This window comes from Rattus rattus, chromosome 9 (genome assembly GCF_011064425.1).
Source record: "Rattus rattus isolate New Zealand chromosome 9, Rrattus_CSIRO_v1, whole genome shotgun sequence".
Lineage (NCBI taxonomy): Eukaryota > Metazoa > Chordata > Mammalia > Rodentia > Muridae > Rattus > Rattus rattus.
The window spans coordinates 93,197,730-93,222,041 of record NC_046162.1 but is presented as its reverse complement, the minus strand read 5'-3'; the positions used below and the strand labels follow the sequence as shown (position 1 = coordinate 93,222,041).

Below are 24,312 nucleotides of genomic sequence, written 5' to 3'. Positions count from 1 at the left end.
CTGTGGAAGAAGCGGGCATAGTCACAGAGGGAAAGGGCAGTCACCTCACAGTGAGGGATGAACAGCTGGGCCAGCTGCTGGGAGAGGCCAAATATGGTGTGGACTGCACAGAGGAGCACGGAGCAGAGAGGCCTGGTGTTTGCTGAGTTATGACTGAGACCTGTTCTGGAGAGGTGAGGTGACAGCAGATGGCAGTGCTGAGGAGTGGAGACCCTGAGTCAGAGGAGTACACAGTCCCTGGGAGACTACGGAAAGGAGAGAAGGGGAGGGGTATAGGCGTGTCAGGGGCCTTAGGAAGACCCTCGACCATCCTTGGTGAACTCGGGCCTTAGGATCAGAAGGCATCCCCAGCTCCAGACTCTGTCTCTTAAAGAAAACGCTTTGAACCCAGCTCAGGAAATCCCCTGCCTATGACTTTTGTGTTCAGACTCCAGAGGCAGGGTTAGACCTAGGAGCTGAGGGAACTGGCCCTGCCCTTAAGATTCTGGTTGGAGATCCTGTGTGTGGGGTCTGTTCTATCTTGTCTCTCAGTGTCTGTCATGGTTGGTTTTGTGGCTAGGTTTGACTCTACGGCTAGGAAATGTCACCATTGTATGAAGGTGACTGCTTTCCAGGGATTGAAGACCACAGTGTGCACAGCGCACCAACTTGCTCAGCACAGATGGAGCCCACGGCTCTGCTCAGCCATCAGTGCTGCCGCTCCTTGCCTGTTTGGTCATCCTGTCTGACACTGAGCTACTGGGGTGACTCTTCCTTGGTCTTTGGGGCTCATGACCTCTGGCTTAGGGTGGTTAAATTGTTGGGGACAGCTTGAGACTTCCGGGTTGAAGGGGTGTGGTCTGGGCCATTGTCTGAGTCTCCCCTTCCTTTTAAAATTTCTTTTCTTTTATTGAATATGTATAGTGGGCTGGAGAGATAGCTCAGCGGTTAAGAGCACTGACTGCTCTTCCAGAGGTCCTGAGTTCAAATCCCAGCAACCACATGGTGGCTCACAACCATCTGTAATGGGATCTGATGCCCTCTTCTGGTGTGTCTGAAGATAGCTACAGTGTACTTTCAATCAATCAATCAATCAATCAATCAATCAATCAATCTTTAAAAATAGTTTAAATGTGTATAGGTGTTTTACCTGTGTGTTTTGTGTGTGTAGTGCTTGTGAAGGCCAGAAGAGGGTGCCCTACTCACTTGGAAATGGACTTATTGATGGTTGTGAGTAGCCATATAGGTACTGGGAAATGAACTCAGGTCCTTTGGAAGGGCAGTCAGTGCTCTAAACCACTGAGTCATCTCTCCAGCTTGTTCCTCACTCCCCACCCCCTATAATTAGGAGATCTTTCCTTGGCTCCCTGTTTTTGTTTCTGTTTCTAGGGTGATATCAGACAATCATATTTTTATTTGAACTTTTTATGCCTTGATAGTTTCATATGCACACACAGACACACAGACACACAGACACACACACACACACACGATATTTGATAAGCACACTCCCTTTCTTGTCCTCACCCTTGCATGCCCACTGAGCCTCTTTTCTTTACAAGTTCCTTCTCATTTCCATGATATTTTTTGAGACGAGGTCTCTCATGGCTGAGAGTGCCAAGTAGGCCAGTCTGGCTGTCCACCAGGCCCCAGGGTATCATACTTATCCAGTGTCTGTCTCTGTCTCTCCAGAGTTGAGGTTAACAGTGCACATTGCTGCACTGGCTTTAAATTTGTTTTTTTTTAATTGTGTGTGCACGTGTGCATGCGTGTGTGCATGTGTATGTGCATGAGTGTGTATGTGTGTTCATGTACCACATCCAAGCATGGAGGTCAGAGAGCAACTTGTAGGAGCCGATTTTCTCATTCCATCATTTGCGTCTCAGATTGAATTCAAGTCATTAGGTTTGGCAGCAAGTGCCTTCACCTGCTGAGCCATATCCGTTGGCTCCAGGCTTGGCTTTTTTTTTTTTTTTTTTGGCTTTTTAATGTGTTCTGGGGACTGAATTCAAGTCTGTGTGCTTGCACGACAAGTATTTTACTCTTTGAGCCACCTCTGCAGCCCCTTGAATCATTTTTCTGCCACCTGAGCAGGTGCTTGGCGAGAGAAGGGCTCACCTGTTCCCTTTGGTAGTGTGACTCGGGTACAGAATGCTCCTTTGGGTCAGGGATTGGCGATCCATTTCCTTTATAGATAGGTCTAGTCTGGTCCTCCTCTCCCTCCGTGCAGCTTGTTTTCCTAGGGGATTGCCTACCCCCGTATGAAGCTGAGAAAAAGCTGAGCAGATGGGCTGAAACGGGAGCCCAATTCCCAGGCTGAGGATGGGCAGGGTAGGATGGGAGTGGGGTAGGGGGCTGGCTGCCTGGGTGTGCACTGGATTGCTGCCAGGGTTTTATTCCTCACGAGTTTGGTTTTCGTGTTCACAGGGACCAGTAGGCATTTAGCAGACTCCACAGTGTACCTGGCTTTGTGTGGATTCCCCTGGGATTGCCCAGAAGCACACTGGTCCTTGACCCTCAAGGAGCCTCTACAGGGGACCTTAACTTAGCAGAGGAAGCCAGATGGCTCAGCATGTGACAAGCTCACTGATTAAAAGTGGCTTCTTACAGGGGAGGAGGTGCTGGAGATGAAGGGGGAGTTGGAAGAGGCTGCAGGAAGCAAGGTTGGGCTACCCGCTGGAGCTGTAGCCAGACCCTCCTGTACTGAGGAGGGTAGGAATTAGGGTCGACCCTCAGATTCTCTTCCATCAAGGCATCTTCTAGATGCTGGTTTCTCTAGGCCATGAGATGGCTGTGACTTGAACTGGCAGAGTTGTCCTTGCAGCCCTGAATAGGCTGGTAGCTGGTCTGTGACGTTTGCTCAGCTTCTCATGTCCTCCTCATGAAACTCTAAGGCACTCTGGGTCATATGTTCTCCTTTGGAGAAGATGGTGGAGGCTGGGGGTTCTCCTGAGAGAGGTGCAGACTGTCTGTTCCTATGTTAGTCCTTCAGGGCTTTGTCCCCAGGGCCACTAATCCCTCCTCCCACTTTCCCTCAGTGTGGTCGAGGCAGCTGTACACACTTTGTTTGTGTGAAGGAAGTGAGCTTCTGAGGAGCCCTTTGGGCTGAGGCTCCCCTCCCCCTCCCCCTAGACTACCCCCCCCCAGACTATTTGCCCACGCACCACTCTCCTTCCTCAACTTGTCCCACGGACCTATGGCCAGTCCATCACTTTCCTTTGCTCCTGGTGCCAAGTCCACCCCTCCACCTCCCCTTACCACTGAGCAATATTCTGTCACATAAAGACACCACAATTGGTTTGCTTGTGTTCCGGTTGAGGGACTACTGAGTTGTTTTTGGTTTGGGCCGCACCGATAGTCAAAAGCCATGACTGCGTAGTATACTCTGCCTGGACTTGTGTCTTCCTTTCTCCTGGCTTATCAAGGCATAGAATCACTACATTGAAGAGCAATGGACTTTGTGTTGTTTCTCTTTAGGAGGCCTGAGTCTCATTCTGTAGACTAGTCTGGCCTTAAACTTGTAAATAATCTTACTCCCTTAGTCTCTTGAGTGCCGAAGTCACAGGCACACGCTGCCATGCCTGGCCTGGTAAAAATCTTTATTTTACTATCATTAGTTTTTCTTGCTGTACTTGTGCATGCTAGGCAAGTGTTTCACCTCTGAGCTCCAGCCTCCGCCCTGAGTCTCAAGCATCACTAGAAACCGACAGACTATCCGTGCTTGCACAGTTGTGCATGTCACCGGCAGTGCCATTAGGTCCTGGCTGCTCTGAAGTTTTACCATCATCGACCATCGCCAACTTTTAGCGTTTCAGTAATGTACACCCCAGTGTGCGTGTGTGCTTGGCAGCTCACCGTGTTTAATTTGTGTTTTTCTAAGGCCTGATGATGCTGAGCTCAACACAGATCAGTGTCTACTACTTCCTCTGTGTGTGGTTTGCTGTCAGGGCCCTGTCCATTTATCCTCGTGTAGGCGTCCAGTGTTCCGTCATCTGTGGAGAGGAGTTCTCCCTCCATTGCATTGCTTGGACGTCCTAGTCAGGAAGCCGCTGACCATAGATGTTCTCCCGTGCACTGCACAGCATCTCTGCCAGCCGCGGCGCCTCTCTAGCTGAGGGGCTAAAAACACGACTCCTCCTTCTTCCCTGTTTATATAGTAGGCAGTGATCGTAGTGTGCTTTCCCGAGAGCTTCCCCATGGCCAGAATCCTGTCTCACCAAGCTCTGTGGAAAGCTCCTGATAGTCATTTGGAGCTGGCATTTGACAGGAATCACTTTTGGATCCTCTTCCTGAAGGAGCTTGGCTAAAGCTTTGCTAAAGGTTCCTGCAGCTGCTTAGTGGCAAGCCTGAGGCGTGTGCCAGAGCCAGTGTTCTAACCATTACCCTACACTGTCCTAGCCACTACCCCACAGGCTAGAGGATCTTCTCAGCAACAGTGTAGGCACCCGGACTCTCATCTCTTCCCCTCAGTGATGGGGACAACACACCCATAGGAGCTCAATGGCAGCCATGATGTAATCCATGACATAGCTGTGCTCTGTCACAGGCTCCTATGATGGTGATCGAGGACAATGACAATGATGTTCTTGTACCTGAGGAATAGACCAGCATCGCTTCTCTTTAGAGAACCCAGACCTAGCTTGGATAAGCTTTGCCTGTTTCCATTACCTCTGGACCCTCGGTCTTCTGATAGGTGGCCCCATAAAGGAGTCCTGCTTTTTAGAAATCATGAATAAAAGCTGTCTGGGGCGGTTTATAGCTGTGATTAAACACCACAACCCAAAGCTACCTGGGGAGGAAAGGGTTTTCTTCTTACATTTCCATATCAGTCTCTCACTGAGGGAAGTCAGGGCAGAACCTCACATAGTACAGGGACAGGAGGCGGGAGCTGATGCAGAGGCCATGAAGGCTGCTGTTTACCAGCTCGCTTCTCGTGGCTTGCTCAGCCTGCTTCCTTATAGCACCCAGGACCACTAGCTGAGGGGTGGCACAAGCTACAGTGAGCAGGGCCCTCTCTCATCAATCATCGATAAGCAGTCTGGTGGGGGCATTTTCTCAGTTGAGGTTCTCTTTCTGAATGACTGCAGTTTTAAGCTGACAAAAAACCAAAGCAAAACCAAAACCAAGACCAAAAAGAACCCCCTAGTACAGAGACAGTTGCAGACTTTTCCTGAGGTTTCTAGGCTTCCAGGACCTTGAGCCCTTTCTCCTCTGAGTGGGTGGGACAGAACAGTGGGGCTCCCTGAATTGTCTCTTTGGGGACCTCTTTACTGGCTCTCTTTTGATTCTGCAGCCCTGCCCCCTTTCCAAACCTTCACACTGGTCCCATAATCTCCTACTGGTGTGGACACCAATACAGTCCCCATGACCTGGTCTCTAAGGGGCTTCTTAAAACTTGTCAGACTTACAAAGTAGTAAATGTCACAATTTCTGGAGCCAGTCTGCCAGGGATGAAGGGGCTTCTTAGCTATGTGAATTTTTCTGAGCCTTACCTTCCTCATTTGTAAAGTAGGGACAGGAAGAGTTCCCACGTGGTGGATGCTGGTCAGGAGCTTGTCATTAGTTGACGTTTTCATTCAGAACAGACATGTGTGGCTTGTGCTGCTTCAGTGTCAGTATTGTCCCTCAGGAAAAAAAAACTTTCTGCAAGATGATACTTTGTTCCTAAGATAGCAGAGTTTAGGGCTAAGGTTAAAGTTAGGGCTGTGGTTAGGAAAGGATTCAAACCTCTTTTCTTCTGTTGCTACTATGTTTCTTCGAAGGACTTCCTGTCCTCTGCCTTGTCAGACATCCACATCAGAGGAGCCGATACTGTGGGAGCTTCTGTCTCAGACATAAATTGTACCTGCTAGGTTCAGATATCCACGGGATGCTTGGAATAGGATAAAAGTAAGAGATTTTAGCTTACCAGGCAGGCCTGGAGGAGTGGTGTTCTGGAAGCCTGGGACTGGACTCTTGAATTTTCAGAAGGCTACTCTGATGTAAGCGGGAGTTACACTCCCGGTAGTTTCTGTGGGGACAGGAAGGGCCTGCAAGGCTGTCTTCCTCATAGAGGCCTGTGGAAGGGGATCCTACTGAGACTTGGCTTGTTCAGGACTGTGGGGAGCTCTGAGATTGGCCTTGGAGCATATTTTCTCATCTTTTGGTACCCACCAAGAATTTCCCAAGGCCAGTCCCTTTTCTGTAGCTTGTTGAAACAAGCCTATGTTTTTGGACAGATGCTGACATTGTGGGGAACATTGGAAGCTCTGGGAAGCACTGTACAGCTTGGGGTGCAGAACTCAGCCTGAACTATGTTGTCTGGGTACTGGGTGCCTGAGTCAAAGCTCAGTCTGGCCTGCCTTACTCATTCTGAAGACCTTGATGGAGCACTTAATATTCAGGGTGTCTTCCTAGGGATGCTCCCTGGGCTGTGTATCCTAGTTATGACGCGTGCCTTTGGAGGCCTGACCATTTGCCTTGCCTTACTGGTTGGTCCTACGACCTCCCCTAGTAAGAGTTTGGCTGGGTCTGGCACAGAGCCTTGGCTGTAAACTTGGACTTTGGTTTTCAAAATTTCTCTCTTTCTGTCTCTGTCTCTCTTTTCTGTCCTTCTCTGTGTCTGTTTCTCTCTCTCTCTCTCTCTCTCTCTCTCTCTCTCTCTCTCTCTCTCTCTCTCTCTCTCTCTCTGTGTGTGTGGAAGGACAACCTATGGGAATTTGCTTGTTCCCACCATCTTATGGGTCCCAGGAGTCAAACTCAGGTTGTCAGGCTCAGCCGCAAGCCCCTTTATCTGCTGAGTCATATTGCTTCCCCTTGATCTTAGAGTTTAAGAACCAAAGGTGCCACTCTGCAGATCAGCAAGGTCCTGAGAACCTCAGCTCTAACCCAAGCCCATTGGGTCACTGTGTGGCTTAAGGAAGACATGGACTGGCAAGGACTTTGCGACAGTCTGGACACCATAGAGGTGGTATATTTTAGTTTCTTTAGCAGTTGTCATCATGGTCAATGAACCAAACACCTATAGGGTGGCTTTAATGACAAACTCGTGTTTCTCTTTCAACTGCCCTATGTTGTCCAGAGACCATTTGGCAATCGGAGCTACCAGATTCTGTCCCTAGCCTACTCTTACTCCTTGCACAAGTGTTATTGACCAGTTCCTCATGCCTAGTCTCTGGGGCTTTGGGAGCCAGTGGGTGGTGGCTTCTTTTCTTCTTCAAGCATTGCCACTGATGCAGTTCCAAGCCCCAAGAGCTTGTGTCTCCTTCTAAGCCCCAACAGATCGTATGTGTCTCCTACCTGTAGTCTCCATCACTCTGGCCCTGACCTCCTGCAGACTCTGTGTTTCCTACCTGTAGTCTCTATCACTCTGGCCCTGACCTCCTGCAGACTCTGTGTTTCCTACCTGTAGTCTCCATCACTCTGGCCCTGACCTCCTGCAGACTCTGTGTTTCCTACCTGTAGTCTCCATCACTCTGGCCCTGACCTGCAGATTCCCTGCTCCTGGCTGAGTGTGGAGCTGGAGTTTTGCATGTTTGGGTGTCTGTTTCTAGAGCCTCTGTAACAATTACCACAAACTTAGTGGGTGGCTTAAAATAACAGCAACATATTCTCCCACAGCCCTTCAGGCCAGAAGTCTGAAATTAGGGTGTCAGCAGGGCCTGGCTCCCACCGAAGTCTGTGAGGAAACCTTGCTTGTTCTTCTGGCTGGTGATAACTCTAGGCATTACTGCTTGCCTTCCTCGGCCTCTGATTCTGTGGATGCTTGTTTCCCTGGGTGTCTCTATGTGTCGGGACATTTGTCCTCAGATAGAGCCCTCTGGGTAGTTAGTCCAGGATAGTGATTGCATTTTGAGAGCTAGTTCAGTTCCATTGTGCTTCTGTGCCTTAGACTGGGTGAGTTATAAACACCAGACATTTGTTTCCCACCATGCTGGAGGATGGGGAATCCAAAATCAAGATGCTGGTGGATTTAGTGTCTGGAGAGGCTTGCTTTCTGCTCCCAAGATGGCACCTTGCCATTGTGTACCCACGTGTGGCCCTTGTGTATATGACTACATTTGTCTGTGTAGTGCCCTCCAGTCCCTTTATAAGACACTGATTCCTTTTGTGGGGTCAAAACCCCCATGAGCCAGTCATCAATCTCCCAAAGGCTTCACCTCCAGATGCCATTCTCTTGGGTCTTAAATTCTAACACATGAGTTTGGAGGAATGCACATTCATTACACCATGGGCTCTGCTAATGTGCAGTCCCCCACATCCCCCGTCGATGCAAGGTCAGACCTTTGACATACACGTATCTTTTGGGTCGGGGTAGCATTTGACCCAATATAGAGTCTGGTCTGTTCAACCCTGAGACCTTCTGGTGGGAGCATGGCGAGGCCCAGAGCCTGGTGGACACTTACTCCACTTGTGTAGCTGTTAGCAGATGTCATTGTATTTGCCTGCATAGAGGAAGTGTGGGACAGGGTTGGGAAGACCTGACCTTTTGCAGCCAAAGCTCACACAGTCAGGGATGGGGCTATCTGTTCCTACTGCTGCCATAGAACCCAGTATGCACAGAGTCCACAGTAGATGCCCAATAAATACTCACCTATAAGTGATGGATGAAACCTCTTGATTGATCCACATTAGAATGTGGATGTGCATGTAAAGCCCAGGATTCTTCTAGAGAATTTCTATTAAGACTTGTCTCTCTTGCAAGTGAACAGTAACAAAATCCAGCTTCATACAACTGCTTTTAATGAACGTGTATGCTTATTGTGAAATGTTTAAGCAATCTAAGGACAAAGAAGTACATTGTTAACATGTTAATAATGCCTTAATGATCCTGTTATCCAGAAATATCCAGTATTACCACTGCTGAGCATCCAGATAGCTTGGTGTCATACATACAGACAGAGAGCCATGCATAAATGAGTTCACTCTGTTTATGCTTCTTTGTAATAAACAGAGTCTAATTCAATTTCCCTTGCATTTATCCAGTGAGGCAAAAACCCAAGTGGCTCAGAGGAATTGCTGGAGTATATGGAGAGATTTCCTCTCTAGAAGAGACAGTATTTTTCATGAGTTCTCTAAACATTTTGAGAAAGATTATTGTAAAAAAAGAACCAAGCTGGGGACGATGGTGTACATGTGCAATCCCAGAACTTGGGAGGTAGGGGCCTGAGGATCTGAGTTTCAGATTATCCTTGGCCATATAGTGAGTTTAAGGTCTACCTGGGCTACAGTGACCTTGTCTCAAAAACTGAAAAGCTGGCAATGAACCAAGCCTTCGAACATACAAAAGATTAATAATGAACAATAGTGCCCCTCTGCGTTGTGTCTGGCTCTCTGCTTTGGAATGTGAGGATCGGTGGGTTTTGGAGGGAAGACACTGGTGCCTGTGTACTTGACCCCCTGGAGAGTGTTCTCCTTTTTGAGGGGAATGGCTGTGGGTGGTGGGTTTGTCTTTGCAGCCACGTGGACGAAGCCTTCCAGAGCGTGGAGCTCTATCACACAGGGCAACCATGCTGAACCCATCTCAGGAGCAAATTGGGTTTGTGAAGTAATAGCATGGGCTGAGCTAATTTGATTTGGCAGGGGTGTCAAGAAGTTTCTGAATTGTCAGATGTTAATACAATGGCTGACTGGCTCTACAATGGAAGACAGAAGTATTGGGTGGATGGCTGGGTAGCGTTATCTGGTGTACAGGAGGGATGTGCAAGAAAGGAAATGGGAATGGGAGAAGAAGCAACCAGGTAGAAGGGGGAAAGGAAAATGGAAGGACAGACGCTGGTGGCAGTGATCGGGAGGGGAAGGAGAAGAGAAGGTAAAGTGAGTCTGACCTGCAGCATCAAAGAGCAAGCGCTTCAGGGCTGGACTGGATTTGCACTCTGACAGGCTTTGGTAACCTGATGCTAACTTTCAGTGCTAGTCAGAGGGATGCACTCTGCAGTCCTTTGCAGCACGACCTGCTGTTTCTTCCAGTGTCCCCTGAGTCTGGCCCAGGTAATGACCTGGCCTCTGAAGTGACTAGAATTGATCTTATCTCAGAGATGACCTGGAGGATCAGGATGAGAACCAGGTCAGAAGCACTCAAGCCCTTGTCCCACTGTTGGTGTCCAGATGGAGCTCTAGAGGATCCTCTGGGGTATTCCTTCCATGGTTAACAGACCTGGGCTGTGGGGGACAGGTGACAGCAGCTGGGGTGGATTTAGGGAGGGCCTAAGGCTTAGTGACTGCTGATTGAACTGGGAAGATGCTCAGTAGGAAGGGTAGAACCACAGAGATGGCCCTTTGAAATCAACATACGATAGCCCATGGCCTTGATAGTCCAGTGCTGGTTGTTTTGGGAAGAGGAACCTGGATAAGTTAAAAAAAAGTTAGGAAACCCTTAGATAGTGACCCCCCAACTCCTACTTTCTAAGAAGGGATTGATTCAAGGATATCTGGGGGACTTTCATGCTAACTGACTTCCAAAGCTCCTCAAATATCCATTTTGCAAAGCAGAAAGCGGGTCAGGAGCACCCATTGGTTTGTAGAAACAGGAAGGTTCTTCTGCAGTGCCTAGGGAGGGTTAGGGACCTGTCACAGGGGAGCTCAGAGGCACCTGAGGTAGCGATGGTGGTAGAGGTGGGGAGCAGGCAGCCAGGCTTCTGTGCAGCAGTTCAGATGTTCTCTTTAACCTTTCTTATTTATTTACTTATTTGTTTAATTCATATGTGCACATGTATATTTGTACAAATGTGTGTGGGTGTGCACATGCCACAGTGTGCATGAGGAAGTCAGAGGAAAGCTTTCAGAATTCAATTTTCTTCTTCTACGTGTGGGGATCAGGGAATGAACTCGAGTCATCAGGCATTATAGCAGACTTTTTCTGAGACTGTCTCACATAGCCCAGTGTATTAGGGTTCTCTAGAGTAACAGAACTTACAGAATGAATCAATCTACCCACATTCCTCTCTGTCTGTCTGTCTGTTCTATCCATCTGTCTGTCCGTCCATCCATCCATCCATCCATCCATCCATCCATCTCCATCCATCCATCAATCTGTCTATCAAGACAATTTATAAGAATAAGAATGTCTTACAGGTTCTGGTCCAGCTAGCCCAACAATGGGTGTCTACCAACAGAAGGTCTAAGAATCCAGCCGTTGTTTAGTTCACAAGGCTGGCTGTCTCAGCTGGTCTTCAATATATGGCCGAATCCTTAGGAAGCAGGCTCCAGTGCCGGTGAAGGAATGAACTCGTCAGTGAGGTTGAGGGTGAGCAGGCAAAGACGCTTCCTTCTTTCATGTACTTTATATAGGCTGCCAGCAGAAAGTGGGGCCCAGATTAAAGGTGGATTTTCCTGTATCAAAAGACCTGGATTAAAGGTAGATCTTTTCATCTCTGAAGATCTTGATTAAAAGTTTGTCTTCCCACTTCAAGTGATTTAATTAAGAAAAAAAAAATCCCTCACAGGAGTACCCAGCTTGGGTTTTAGTCAATTCCAGATGTAGTCAAGAATAGCCATCACATACCGATTGGCCTCAAGCTTGTTATGTAACTGAGGGTGACCTTGAACTCCTGACCCTTCTACCTCCACCTTTGAGTGCTGAAATTACAGGTGTGTGCCACCATGTCTGGCCTGGCATTTCAGTTTTGAGGAGCAGTGAATGGTTAATGGAGATGATCCATAATGTCTCCGTCTCTCCTCCATAGAGCCAGACTGGACCTGTGCCTGTCAGGCTGTCAGTTTCTTCTGGCTGCTGTAACAAGTGGCCACAGACAGGGTCTGAAGACAGCACAGGTTTGTCACCCCGTTTCTGAAATACCCTATCCCTTGGGTACTGGAACTTGCATTCCATCAGGAGGAACGCCTATCCAGCTTCGAGTAGCCACCTATGTGCTTTGGCCTCTGGTCCCATGGCTTTGTCTTCAGAGTCAATGACTGAGCCAATTCTATTCTTCCTTCTCATGCTGTCACCCGGCGGGTTTCCTCTCCTGATAATGATGTTGTGCCTACCTGGGTCATGCTGCTTCTTGTCCCATGTCAGGGTCAGTCATGGCAGCCTGGATTCTGTCCGTAACAGCAACGCTGGGTAAGCTTATACATCTGTAGTTCTAGGGAGCAGCATGAGGACATGTTAGTGGGGCAGATGGGTCCTTACGGTTCAGAGGTGGGGACTAGGCCTTGTTCAGGCCTCGCCTCCTTGTGTAAGCCAGGGAACCACAGCAGCTTATGCCTATGTAAGGTTCCATGGCCTTGTGCCTGAGGCTCTTCCATTGGGGTTTCATTGCCTTGTGAACCTGTAACTCATGAGTTCTCACATGCCCTTTCCTTGATCATATAACCTTGGGGTTGGAGGTTTGTTGAATGTCCCCTACATTTTTCTACAGAGGAAGGAAAGCCACATAACCTGTTGTCACTTTAGAGTTGAGGCATGACCTCGATTTAAACATAGCTTTTGAAGATTTATTTAATTTATGTGTATGAGTGTTCTGCCTGCACAGAGGTCCTTATACCATGTGCATTTCTAGTGCCCAAAGAAGTCAGAAGAGAGCGTTGGATGGATCCCCTGAAACCTCAGTTATAGATGGTTGTGAGCCACCTTGTGGGTGCTGGGAATCGAACCCAAATCCTCTGCAAAAGCACAAAGCACTCTTAGCCACTGAGTCATTTCCCAGTCCCATGATTGCTTTGTAATGTTCAGTTAGCAAACTCGCAGATCCCAGAGAGAGAGAGAGAGAGAGAGAGAGAGAGAGAGAGAGAGAGAGAGAGAGAGAGAGAGAGAGAGAGAGAGAGAGAGAGAGAGAGAGAGAGAGAGAGAGAGAATTTTTTCATTTGTTTAAATTTTGTTTTTCTTTGAAACAGGCTTTCACTATGTAGCACTGGCTAGCCTGGAACTCAATATGTAGCTCAGGCTGGCCTTGAACTTATAGATCTGCCTATCTCTGTCTCCTAAGTGCTGGGATTAAAGTCATTTGCTGTGAATGGACATTGTTTTGGAGACAGTTTCTTGTAGCTTCACCTGGCCTCAAACTTGCCTCTCAAGTGCTGGAACTGCATGTGCGCACCATCATGTCTGGTTTTATGTGGCACTGGAGCTCCTGGACATTGAACCTAGGACTTGAGGCATGGCAGCCATGCCCTCACTAAAAAGAGCTGCCCCCCTTTCTCTGTCTTTCTGTCTCTGTCTCTGTTTGTCTCTCTCTTTGTGAGACAAGGTCCTCCTATGTTTTGGAGGCTGGCCTGGACTTGGCTTATTGCCCAGACTGTCCTGGAGCTCATGGTCCTCTCTCCTTAGCTTTCTTATACATACCCAGCCTTTGGCTACCTTTTCCTTTAAAGTGTCACTGCTTGCCTCCAGTCACACATTGTCATCCTCCTCTGATCTAGCCTGAATTTTTCTTGCTGCATGTTCAGACGGCTGTCTCACAATTTGGCAGTTGAGTCTGCTCCTAGGTAGATAATGACACCTAATCCCCTGTAAGTCAGCTTTCTGCCTTGTTCTAACCACAGCACAAATTCGCTTCCAAGACCCCTGTCATGTCTTTGTTAGTGGAGTGGGCATCTGTGTGTGGGCCTGGGATCATTAGGCCGAGGGTGGGAGGTGACTCATTGTGCTTAGATAACCCCAGGTGACCTGCCTGGTATGGAACCCTCCCTCCCCCCTTGTCCCCCAGGTCAGATAGCGTTGCCTGGCTACAGGAGGCTCCAGTGGGGAGAGAGAACAGGCACGCATGTTTAAAATTCAATATTGTGTCCTGGCAAACACTCTAGCGGGGCCTTCCAGCCCACGGATAATCTCTAATTCTTCCCACTCCTTTCGGGCGGGGCTCTGCCCTGAGACCCAGATGGTCTCTTCTGGGAATTGCCCGTCAGCTGTTGTGAGGGACAGGGTGAGGGTGGGCTGGTCACTACCTTGCATCTTTCTGAGCAGATTCCTGGGAGGCATGGGCTGGCTGGTGCAGACCTGTCCTTCAGAGGGTATCTCGAGGAAGAAAACCTAGCAAGGCCTAGTCCTGTCACAGGTGGTGTCCTTTGAGAGGGAAAGTTACTTTTCAGAGAAGAGCCCTTTCCTGGGTCACACAAGGGTATCCATCCATGACTCTTTCCGTGGGACCTCCTGTAAACAGAGACACCTCACGAAGTTGGTTGACTCTGGATTTGAAGGTGGGATTGATTCCAGGTGTGATATGGCTGGCTTCCCTGCAGCCTCATTTCTTTCTGAGGTACTTCAAGGGTTCCCTCCTTAAAGCCAGGGTCCTGATAGAGGAGCAAGGGAGTGAACAGGATGCCATATATGCAGTGGGAAAGTAGGCCACTCTTCCATAGGCTCACACAGCCTCTTAGAGCATCCAAAAAAGGTCCTTCCTGACAGGAAGGGGTCATGGGGATACAGCACTGGAGGTCAAGAGCAAGTTGGGTGATTTTTTTCTTGCATGTGTAAGCCTCTCATGCATAACTCAGAATCCTCTCCCCACCCATAGTCCTTCTCCAGGCACAGCTGGAAAGCTGCCTCCCCTACCAGCCCTCTCCTCACATACCACAGGGTATTAGGAGGATCCCCCATCCACTTTACAGTGTTGCTGAATGTTTTTCAAGGGTGAGTTCTGCCTAGAGCCTGGGGACACACACAGCAGGAAATAGTAGATACAGTTCTTGTCCTGTCATGCCTGACTTCTGGACAGAGAGACATTGTGAACAGAAACCCGGCACCTGACTGCAGCTCCTTGGGTGCTGTGAGGGAGAGACACTCATTGTATTTTGGTATTGATGACTTTAAGGGTGGCAGATTAGGGTTTCTATTGCTGTGATAAAATGCCATGACTGAGAGCAACCTGGGGGAGGAAAGGACTCACTTCATCTCACACTTCCAGTAACAGATCATCAGTGAAGGGAGTCAGGGCAGAGCTCACACAGGACAGGAGCCCGGAGGCAGGAGCTGAGGCCATGGAGGAGTGCTGCTTACTGACCTGCTTCTCATGGCTTGCTCAGCCTGCTTTCTTATCTCACACCCAGGACACCACTCAGTGAATTGGGCCCTACCACATCAATCATCAGTCAAGGAAATGCACCGTAGGCTTGCCCACGGGGCAGTCTGGTGGTGCCGAACATTTTCCCAAATGACTCTAAGTTTCTGTCAAGTTGACAAAATTCAACCGGCACTAATGGGAAAGACAAATGTGTTTCCTTGGGGCTTGGGAAGAGTCACAGGAAGGTGACAGGTCAGCTGTGCCTAGTAGAGAAAGAAGGGCTTTGTGAAGGGCAGGAAGGATATGTCGGACCCTGGAGATAATAAATGAAAAGTATATGGACAGGTAAGTGCCTGCTCCTAGGGAGCAGGACAGAATTGTGACTGCAGAGGCGTGAATAGGGGAGGGCACAGAGGTAGCCCGAGAGGTGCCTGACACACACACACACACACACACACACACACACACACACACTGTCACACACACACACTCACACACACACACACACACACACACTCCTTTGACACACACACACACACACATTCACACACACACACACACACACACACACACACACACACGGATCCTGGGAGTGGGTTTGGATAGTTTTTAAAATAACTTATTTCTTTTCATTATTTTATGTATATTAGTGATTTGACTGCATGCATGTCTTTGTGAGGGTGTCAGATCCCCTGGAACAGGAGTTACAGATAGATGTGAGCCGCCATGTGGGTGCTGGGAATTGAACGTAGATCCTCTGGAAGAGCAGACAGTGCTCTTAATCGCTGAGCCATTTCTTCAGCTCTGTGGGTTTGGATTTTTAAGAATTATGTTCTGGTTAGTATTTGTGTGTGTGTGTGTGTGTGTGTGTGTGTGTGTGTGTGTGTGTTGTGTGTGTTGCCATTAGAGCACAGCTTTTGGGACTGGTTCTCTCCTAGCATGTGGGACTTAGGGGTGGAATTCAGGTCGTCAGGCTTGTTGCAAGAGTCTTTCCATGGTGAGCCCTCTCCCTGGCCCAGGGGTTTGAGTTTAATTAACAGAGAGATGTGATTTACATCTGGCATCCATGCGTGGAGAATGGATTATTGATCAGCAGATGTGGGAGGAGGGAGGCTTCGGGAGAAGCTGTCACTGGAATCCAGGACTTTGGACCTGAGCACTCAGTGGAGGTGTCAAGAATGAGTGGATGGTCGTTATGTTAGAGAGGCCAAGATGATAGAATGGGCTGGTGGCAGGTGAGGGGGAGGGAGGAAGCTAGAGAGATTAGCCAAAGGAGACAGGAAGAGTCTGTCACAGAAGGTGTGGGGTGTGTGGTAGTCCACGGAGGTGGCCAGACCTGAGACTCCACCCACCCCAGAAGAAGAGTGCCTCCCACGCGCTAAGCCCCAGTGCCTGCTCTGCCTGCTGAAGGGAGCCGGCTCCCTTCGCGTCCATGTGCTCCGCTTTCTAGAGGTGGTTGACTTGCGATGCCTGCCAGCTCCAGGAGATGGCGCTCTGTGGATTTCACTGTGTGCCCAGCTGAGCTCACCTGTATCCCTCCCGTGCCCTAGCAAACACAACCCCGCCTTTAGGCCTTTGAGAACAAGCCACAGTGTTCACATTCCTGGTGGCCCTGTCAGACTAGTTGCTCACAGGGCATCACTTGTCAAAGGACTCCTTGATTTAGTGAAAATGGCTTAGGATGGCGGTACACACATGTAATGCCTGCTCTTGGGAACTGAGGCAGGAGGATTGGAAGATCAAGGCCAACCTGGGCTTCAGAATGACACTTTTTTTTTTTTAAACCCAAAAGAACAAACAAAAACAATAAATGAAGTTGGGTCTGTGCCTCGCTGAAAGGATCTGGGAACACAGATAGGATTGAGTGAAGCTGGAACTCATGGATGGGTCTGCTTGCTGGATGCTGGGCAATCTTCTGTCTGGACCTCACTCCCTGAATGGCTATGAGGTGATCTGGAACTTCAGAAACTTCTTTGACTTCTGCCTGTGGGCTGCTTTTCCCCTGGATTCACTAGCCTCCCCTGCTCCCCACTGTGGCCAACACCATCAATGACAAGGTAACTTGTGGCTAGGGGAGAGGTCCTGAGCTTATCAGCTGTACCCTGTGTCCTGGGTAGACCCCTTGCCCACCTTCGGGTCCCACTATTCAGCTCTTAGATCTCTTAGATCAAACCTGAGCCAACACAGCTTCCTCAGTCAGGGCAAGGACGTCTGATGGGCCTCACTTGCTTTGCTGGCTGGTCCACTGTTTCAGTCTAGCCCTGCTTGAAAGCTTTGAGTTCCAGACCTGCAAGGTGGCTTGTGTCCCTGGGACCAGAGCTCCTCACCATTTCTGACACATGGGCTGGATACATCCATTACTTTGGCTAGCAAGGCGTTGGGTTGTGAGCAAAAGGATAAGGGACTCCCTTAGTGTTCCCTTGCTATAAGACCCTCCTCTGTTGTCTGTGATCCTGAGCCTGGGTCAACTGGGGAGACACACTGGAACCAGTGGTGGATGATAACTTTATGACAGGCAGGCATGTGCAGCTGGTCCTTTTTCCTTGTCTTTGGGGCCCATAAACCTCAGAGGGACTGGGTGTGTGCTTGCAATGAGTGAGTGTTTATTGCGTGTGTAGGGTGGGGGTGGACTTGGATGCAAATGTTTTGGGTAGCACTCTTGTTATGCCACCCCGGTGTTTGGGGTGTCTGGGGGTGGATGTTATGGGACTCTCCACTGTGAATGCGTTTTTCAGCCAAATGATTTCCCCAAGCAGGGACATCTGGGCCTGGAATGGACAGTCCACTGTTTCTCCCATAAACCTAGTTAGGGTCTTCATTTGCCCCAGCACCCCATTTATCAGCCCCAGCTGGCAAAACAGGGAAGGCAATCGTGTTACTTGACATGGTTTATGGAGGGGAGAGCTGTCTAGCGTCAAAGTCTCCATGCATTGCACATGTATAATTAGACCGCTGGAGCTTAGGGACAGAAGTACTTATTTAGGTAATCATTAACTAGAACATGGAAAAGAAAGGAACATGCAATTTGCAGATGTTCTCCCTTCCTGCAGGTTAACCTGAAGTGAAGCTCCCAGCTGGTGGGGAGGCTGAGCCTCCCAGCCTCCCTCTGTCATGGCTCTCTGGCGAGGGAAGGCTAGGGATCTTTTAAGGGTGGCTAGGTCTGGTGGGGATGACATGTCCTGGGCCTGTCAGAAGAATCACACCCCCCCACCCCCACCCCATTTCTCATGAGTTTTTTTCCAGTCTCTCTCTTTGCTTTAAGCCAGTGCGTATCAACCTTCCTATTGCTGTGACCCTTTAATACAGCTCTGCATGTTGTGGAGCCCTCCAACCATAAAGTTATTTCCGTTTCTACTTCCTAAGTGTCATTTTGCTACTTTTACAAATCACAATGTAACTATCTGACATGCAGGATATCTGATATCTCAACCCACTGGTTGGGAACCACTGCAAAGCCAGTCAGCTGACTTGGTGTTCAGTCCAGCACGTTTGTTGTGCATCTACTGTGTGCTTGGTGAGAGCTGAACTCGAGTAAAATCCTGGGACTCCGTTGTCCCAGGTGCAGGAAGGTGTTCAGAAGACCTAGATCATTGACCTTCTTCAGTGACGATCCTCAAGTCTGTGCTGGCCACTGACTAACAGTGCTGGCCCTGGTAGACCTGGTGCTTGGTTCTTCATTTTGAAGCAGAGGCTGGACAGCTGGGGGTCACCGAGGCAGGATGGTGCTGGGGCAGTCTGGTTTGCTGCTGGTGACGGGCTCCTAATGATCCCTCAGGGGACAACAGCAGCTCTCCTGGAGGAGAGTGGGAAGTGAGGCACAGGAGGGCAGAGGTCCACGGGGGAGTGTAGGCAGTAGCCTGAGAATTCAGTTCTTAACATTTGAGCAGCGTGAGGTTGGATCCTTTTTGGCTTGGTTATCTCTACGTAGCCCTGGTAGTGAGTTGCCTGGTGGTCTAGATGACCCTGTATGTGGGAGACTAGTGTGCTGAGCTGGGGTTCACAGCCAAGTTACTGACAGGACTCAGAAACCCTCTCTGGTGGGTAGCCACGTTCATAGTTCCCCAAGAAGACTCTTTCTTCAGGGGCAGGAGATGGAGGGATGTTCAGGCAGGGACAGCTAGCTAGTGAGAGGGGACCAGGAGCTGTGGGTCAGGCCAGGTGTCACATCACCATGGTGAGTTCTGTCTGGGTGACCATACCCAGAATTCTCTTCATTTCTCTCCCTGGGCACAAGTCCAGGCCAGTGCTGGGGTGGAGGAGGCTGGCACTGATGGCCAGCGCCTGTGGCCCCAAACTTGTCTGTGAATGGGGGAGAATGGATGGGAGACGGAAAGTCTTGCTGGCTGGTTCCTAGTCCAGACTCCCAGTGTGCTGTGCCACGAGCACCAGCCAGGGGTCAGGGAAAGAAAGGGGGCAGGAGAGGGAAGTGTGAAGCCAGGCCTGTCACATGACTGACTCCCCACAGGCTGGCCCAGAGGCAGCCCATGCCATTTGTGTCTTCAGGGCCAAGAAAGCTTTTCTGGAAGGCCCGTGGAGTCACCCTTTCAGCCCTGGGGTCTGCTTTCTCTCTTCTTTCAGCAGGAACCTCATGCAGCCCTGAGGTCTCTAAGAGGTCAAAGCCACACCTGTCCCTCTTTACCTCCCTGTCTGCGGAACCCACCAGTTTCCCCTGACAAAGACCTAACAAGGTGTGTCTCCAGTGACCTGAAGGGAGTTTTCAGAGCAGTTTTTCCAGTTCCCCCCTCTCACGAGGCTCTTGAAGCTGAGTTTCATGTGGGGGAAACTGGAAATATCAGGCCACACACTAGATCAAGACCAAGAGTTCTGCCAGGGGACATCAATGCCAGGAGACTCTCTATGGTGCTGATGCCTGCAACTCAGGCTTGGCAGCCAGAGCCCTGCTGTGTCCTGGGGGGTGGGGCTGCTGCTTCAAGGCAGCTGTGTTCTGCACCCTTTGAAGGCATGTGTGGCCTCTCTTGCACTGGTGGAGTCTGTGGTAATTTTTTAATAAAGATTTATTTATATGATTTTTTTAAAAGATTTATTTATTTAATTATTTCCTGTATGTGAGTACACTGTTGCTGTCTTCAGACACACCAGAAGAGGGCATCAGATCCCATGACAGATGGTTGTGAGCCACCATGTGGTTGCTGGGGATTGAACTCAGGACCTCGAAGAGCAGTCAGTGCTCTTAACCTCTGAGCCATCTCTCCAGCCCCTATTTATATGATTTTTAATTTTGTGTATGTGTGGATGGTGTGGATGAATGCAGGTGCCCGCAGAGGCCAGAGGCATCAGATGTCCAGGAGCTAGAGTTCAAGATGGGCTGCCCCACATGGGTGCTGGGAACTGAACTCTGGACCTCTTTCAAGAACTCAATAGTGTGCTCTTAATCATTGAACGATCTCTCCAATTGCTGTGGTAGTTTTTCTTGTTTATCTTATTTCATATATACTGTGGCAAAATTTCTGAGGCTACGTAGCTTTATAAAGAAAATGTTAATTTTGGCTCATGATCCGGGAAGTCCACGGTGGAGGAGTAGTATCTGGTGATGGTCTTGATGGCAGGGAGCTCATGCGTAATCTCTACTGGATCCTTTCTTATAGAGGTATTGGTATAAAATAATGGGGCTTCACCCTGACTGCTTATCCCATCCTGATCGGCTTCCAGAGCCTCAACTTGAGCAAGTGACTGTTTAAACCTCTGCCTTTCAAGACTTCATAACAGAGACTAACTTTCTACAATAAACCCTGGGCACACAGTCAGTCCACATTCTCTCTCAGCTGGGTCTCTGTCCCTCTGCATTTTTATCCTGTTTAGACTTTGAGTTGGTGCCATGCTTTATGATTTACAAGTCACTTTCCTAAACACTTCTGGTTCTTACAGCTGTAAGAGAACTGTTATTTTCCCATTTTACAGGTAGGAAAAATTGAGGCTTGGAGAAGTAAATGAAGCATTTCCCTTCACCAGACACTAAAGACACAAGCATGAGTCTTGGGATTTCAAGCTTCATGTTCTTGCTCCAATCCCAAGAAATGATTAGGAGGCAGAGATAGGGGAATCTCTCAGCCTGATCTACAGAGCAAATTCCAAGATACCCTGTCTCAAAGAAAGAAAGAAAGAAAGAAAGAAAGAAAGGATGAAGGAATGAAGGAAAAAACAAAACCCAAACCAACCCAACCCCCTCCCCCACAAAAAAACATCTTACTAAGCCTCTGCTGCTGGAAGCTTACCCCAGAGACATACTTTCCTCCTTTGGCTTAAGTATTCTGAAATCAGGAGTTTCTCATGAGCAGCAATATTCCAGGGTCTGCAGTTGCCAGGGTTCTATTTGTGGTACACAGTATATATGGTGCTGTGTGGTGTACACAATGACATGTTATCGTATGATGGGCACTGCTGTAGATGGGAGGAAATATGGTGTGTGTAGAGACAGCTTCTGCCACAGGGTTTTCCGGTTGTGAGGAACAATCAGACCTCACCATTAACTGTATTTTGACACCTACACAAGTAACAAATAACAAGCCAAGTTCTGTGGGGACTTTGGTTGAGGGCTTTCCAGTGGCTTGAGGGGCTGTGGATGCAGCCCAGGGATGGAGTGTGTGCTTAGCATGCACAAGACTCTGAATTGCATCATTAACGAGAGAGAGAGAGAGAGAGAGAGAGAGAGAGAGAGAGAGAGAGAGAGAGAGAGAGAGAGTGTGTGTGTGGAGGACAAGTGGTATTTGGGCCTCACCGAGTTGTATCCAGTGTGTATCCAAGCCACATTTGTGTGCTGATGTAAAATTTGAACCCTGGAGGATGACTGTGATTCGAAAGACTGTCTGTTGATCAAGTTACTCACCTCTCAGCCTCTGCTTCTTCATCTGCAGAGTGGGCAGGGCCAATAAGCTGCGGTGCTGGTGGGGTTGAGGCTTAGGTAGGAGGACATGTGAGAAGGTTTAGTTGGGGTCTGGCACACGCAGTGAGAGCTCGATGAATGCATCCCTTCCCTGAGTAACTTCTGTCAGCCCAGCCGCAGTTACTGATGGCCGCTGAGTGTGGTAGGCGCTTCTGTGTTTGTGATCTCGGTTCATCCTGGGAAACACCCAGGGTGTGGGGTAGGAGCATCATTTCAGTTTTTTAAGCCAAGGAAAGGAGGCTGGAAGTCACAGGACTGGCTGGTAGCCGCCTGTGGTTTGGATGCCAGTGTCTCTGACTGTCAGCGGGTCTTTTCCCTGGACTGCAGCTGCTGGAGAAAGATTGAGGCCGGAAAGGAGGTCTGGCTGTTTGGGGGGCTCACAAGGCTCAGGGTGTTTTCTCACATCATTACCAGTAGGTTCCTGAGCGACAGGGCTTCTGGTTTGGAAGAGAGCGGGTGTAGGGGTGAGGCAGGGGTTCTTGGTCACCGATGAGAGCCTCATTAAACCGAGGAGAAATGTGCATGGGCGTTACCTCCCTCCCCCCTTCTGTGGACAGTGGCTAGGTTTACATCACAGGAGTAACAGCTTGTCTCTCTGGCCTCTTCTCTTCCTTCTTTTTCTACTTGGAAGTGCTCGAGGCTCCTGGGCCCTGGAATGGCTTCAGAGTGTTGCACTACGGCCACACTTTGATTATGACAGTGCGGGGGTTCAAGGCTTCCTTGGCTCACTAAGAGATCCCTTCCTGACCTCAGAGTCAAACACAAGCTCACTCAGGTCCTTCCCTGCCTTTCCCTTCTCTTCCTTGACATTCCTTCCCCCCTCCCCCCCAGCTCACCCTCCTCTTTCACTTAGAACCCTCACTTGGCTCTGCTTCTAGCAGGCTGTGTGACCTTCAACAGGCCAAGTAACCTCTCTCAATTTTAGTTACACTTTTCCTCAATTCGATAGATCTGGGGGGCCACTGGAGATGAGGCAGGGGTGCATCCTGGGCCTGGGTGAAGTGGGGGTGAGTAGGAGAGGACTGAGGATGATCCTCCTGGAGTCCCCATCTCTAACAGTGCTCGGCCCAGAGATCAATAAATCGGGCCTTTCTCTCTCTTGCCTCCTCACTTCCTCCTAATGCACCCCTGCACTGCAGAAGGAATTCGGACCACAAGCACACTCTGTTCATGCTGTGAGCAGGTGGGTAACAGAAGCATACTGGGCATGGTGTGTTCTGCTAATGAGGGTCTGCCATGCCCTTGGGACTGCAGGGATGGCAGGGTTGGGTGGGGGTTCGACAGAAAGGCTCATGGGGCCCTGAGTCGGAATAGGGAGAAGCCAGAAACAGGCACAGGAGTATCAGTCAGGGACACAGGAGCTCCACACTTCGTCCTTGGGCTCAGCAGGGGCAGAGAAGCCCATATGAATCGCCTCATGGCTTCTCTAACACTGTATGTTCCCTTCCATCAGCGTTTCAGGATTTGAAAGGGACATTGCAAGCCTTCTTGAGACCTTGAGTTCCCTTTCCCATGTGGCACTTGCAAATGAGGTGGCCCAGGCGCCATCTAGCCCCATGCCTTTCTCCTCCCCACCCATTCTGACCTCCCATGTTATTTTAACCTTAGGGATAGACTCATGCCAAGTCCTCTATTGAGCCTCCCCCCACCCCTAGTACCCAAGGACCATCTCCCATGGGATACTCTTGGGGTTGCCACAGCAAATACAGGCCAGGCTTCGATGCATCTGGCAGCCAGAGGACAGGGCTGGAGAGGCAGAGACAAGCCTTCTGGGTGGGTTACTTCTCATGCTGTCTTGGAAGCTGCAGTGGGGATAGCCAGCTGATCATCATGAAGGCATTTGCAAATTGGTCTACATGCTTCATCTTGCCGCGGACTTACTACCTACACTGTAATGCATAAGTGGCCATCTTTCTCTATTTTACAAATATGGAAACCAAGACTCCAAGGCTGAACAATTAGTTCCACAGTTCACTAGCATCAGAAACATGGGTTGAAATCGTGTCTGTCACATGCCAAAATCCACGGCTGTCTCTTGTGCACTGCAACCCTCTTTCTAGGGAATTTAATAATTCATGCCATAACTTCCGAGCTGGGCACACTGCCTTTTCCCCAGAGCTGACAAGGGTGGGGTGCTGGGTAGGTGTAGAGTCTGACATTGCTTATATTGGGAGAGACCCCGAGAATCAGGGAAGAGCCTCAATCCTCCCACTTCCAATGCAGCACGTGTGCACCTCTGAGCTTCTGAGCTTTAAATGGGGTGTGGGTCTCCTCAGGCCTTTTGCTGTGTTTCTTTTAAAAATTTCTTACGGGGGTACTTAAGGCATGAAGCAACTGCTGTTTTTAAAGTGCATTAAAAATTATTTTTAAGAAAACAGAGAAATAACACAACATTACAAAGAAATCCAGACTGTTCCCGACAGAAAATAGCTCCCCATGCCTCTGCACCCCTTCCTACGGGTCCCCCACCTCCAAGCAACTAGCTGCTTACTGCTTTAGCTGCGGCTCCCA

General features: G+C 49.3%; 1 protein-coding gene across 5 annotated transcripts in view; it reads left to right on the top strand.

Annotated features, from left to right (window-relative positions):
- Rap1gap2 (RAP1 GTPase activating protein 2) overlaps positions 1-24,312 on the top strand; it is a 220,105-nt gene that overhangs the window by 123,074 nt on the left and 72,719 nt on the right. The gene's annotated exons all lie outside the window — the stretch shown is intronic.